The following is a 2,482-nucleotide window of genomic DNA, read 5'->3' on the forward strand; positions in this document are numbered from 1 at the left end:
AAGGGGGGGGAGGAGGGAGGGAGGGGGAGGAAGGAGAAAGAAAACGGATTCAACTTCTAATTCCGCCAAGGAGGAGAGAGAGGGAGGGTGGGGAGGAATGGGAGAGAGGGAGAGGAGGAGGGGGGGGGAGGAAGGAAAAAAAGTTTGGTCGGATTCTCCTTTCGTCTGGTCCGGGTCCCCCCCCCCGGGTCAGCTCCCTGCGCTGCGAGCGGGGTGTGCGGGGAGGGGGGGAAGGTGGGGTGTGGGATGAGGCAAGCCACAGACTGGTGACAGGGATGCCAATTTCCGCCGCCACTCCAAAAACTTGCTTAGGAAATGTTTTCATTTACAAGGTTAATTTTCCTCCCCTCTCTCTCTCTCTCACACACTCTCTCTCTTTCTCTCTCTTTTAAGTTCCTTATAAGACAAAGCTCTTCAGTCCTCTCAGCAGCAGTAGCAGCAGGGAAGATGCCAGTGGAGATGTGCAAAATAAATAAGATTTGATCAGTTCAATCTGTAGCCCAAATCCATTATCTTTCTTTCGTTTTTTTTTCTCTCTCCCCTTTTCCCCCTCCTTCTCCTTAATAACTTCTTCTTCTTTCTTCTTCTTCTTCTTCTTCTTCTTGGTGGAGAACCGAGCAAGCGGCAGCGATGAGACGGTAAATTCAGTCACTCCCCCCCTCTCAGGCTTTCTCCAAGATCAAAGAGTCTCAAAGCGCAACTTTCTCGCTCGCTCGCTGGCTTGTTTCAAGCTCGTGGATTTGTGTGTTGTTGTTGTTGTTGTTGTTGTTGGGTTTTTTGGTTTTTTTATTGCGTTGATAATAGTTTGTTCATTGTGCAAAAAACGAGGTCGATCCAGTCTCTCCTTCTCCTCCCAGCACGTAGTCTAAGAGCAAGAAAGCAAATAATAAAAAGGAGTAAAGCCCCCATACATACATATACACCGGATGGGAAATGTCAGTCACTCCTCCACCTTCCAAACAGTCACAGATCAAACAGTGTCACCACCGGAGAGGACTACTTTTCTGTCTTGCTCTCCTTTTTTTTTCCTCCACAAATCGAAGCTTCTTCTGATACTAAATATAATGCAAACACATTTTTTATCATAGATTTTTTTTGGCTGATCTTGATCTGCAATAGAAAAACAAAAAATGCCAAAACCAAGAAAAACCCCAGAGAGTGTGTGCAAAGAAGGGGGGGGGAGAGAAAAGATATTCACTGAGTGGGAGAGATTAACGTGAACTGTCCCCCCCCCAAACTCCTGGGAGAGAAAGAGATCCACTCTCCCTCTCTTCTCTTTTCACTGAAATRTAACACACATTCGGATCCCAGAGCTTTCAGACAGTCTCAACTGATAGACAGACACATCGAGCTGCTTTTCCTGCTTCAGTTTTTTACTCCTCCTCCTCTTGCCCACGTCACCCTGACAATTACAAATAGGTCTCACACAAACCCATACCTGTCAATCTTTTTAATTGCTTTGTTTTCATTTTTTTTCCAGAGCTAAACAATATGACAAAAAAAGAAGTCTTAATACGGCACAGCATAAAAGATTTCTCATGTGAGGCACACACTGAGGGGGCTGTTATTATAATCCACTTGCTAAAGTACTGTGCAAAAGACGCATGTGCTGATTCAACTTAAGCAGAGGTCTTGTTCTAGCAAACTTTAAAACAGCAAGAGATGATACCTCGCCCTGGTATCATTTAACCAGTATTGAATTAAAAATGATTTGTAGGAGATTACAGTTCATCCTTATTTTAAAATACCAACAGATTGCAGAGCAAGAACTGCAGCATATGAAACATACTGCTAATAGATTTTGCACAGTATGTGTCTGGGGATTTATATAATGTTAACTGCAAGAACAGAAGGGTTCTTCCCTTCTTTTCTGAGTCAAGAAAGCAAATAAAAGCTACCCAGCTGATTCCTAAAGGAAAACAGTCGAAACCGAAATTTTGCTCTCTTTCGGGCGAAAGGGGAATGTTTTTGTTTTTAATTATTAATACCGCTTACATCGGTACGATGGAGTTAATTCTAGGAGTTACACGTGAGCTCTTCCGACAGCGGTGCAACATCTCTATTACTTTACCTCCCTTTCTGCAGTAGTACAAAGTTCGGATTAGCAGCTCTACCGCAACGTTTACTTTGGTCCCTTGACCCAGCTGATTTTCTTTGCGCAGGTTGCCTCTCCCCAACGTATCTCTACAGCGAGTAATATATATATATATACACACACACACACGTATGTATTTTCGGAAGGCAGAAAAGGCTTCACGACGGCAAGAGCGAACAGGGAAGAGCGCTCCGACCGAAACAATCGGACAGCAGCGTTTTAACGTCCCAGTCGGAGGGCGCGCAGCCCCTAACGGCGGAGGCACGGGTAAAGGCTGCGCAGGGCGCATCTCGCGCGGGTCCCCCGGCGAGACGGAGAGAGATCTCTTCCCGCCGCCACCCGCCCCCGCCTTCTCGGCGCCCCGCAGCCGGCAGGCTGGGCCGCAGC

The sequence above is a fragment of the Rhea americana genome, unplaced genomic scaffold (genome assembly GCF_003343005.1).
Source record: "Rhea americana isolate MKP2758 unplaced genomic scaffold, rheAme1 scaffold_87, whole genome shotgun sequence".
Taxonomy (NCBI): domain Eukaryota; kingdom Metazoa; phylum Chordata; class Aves; order Rheiformes; family Rheidae; genus Rhea; species Rhea americana.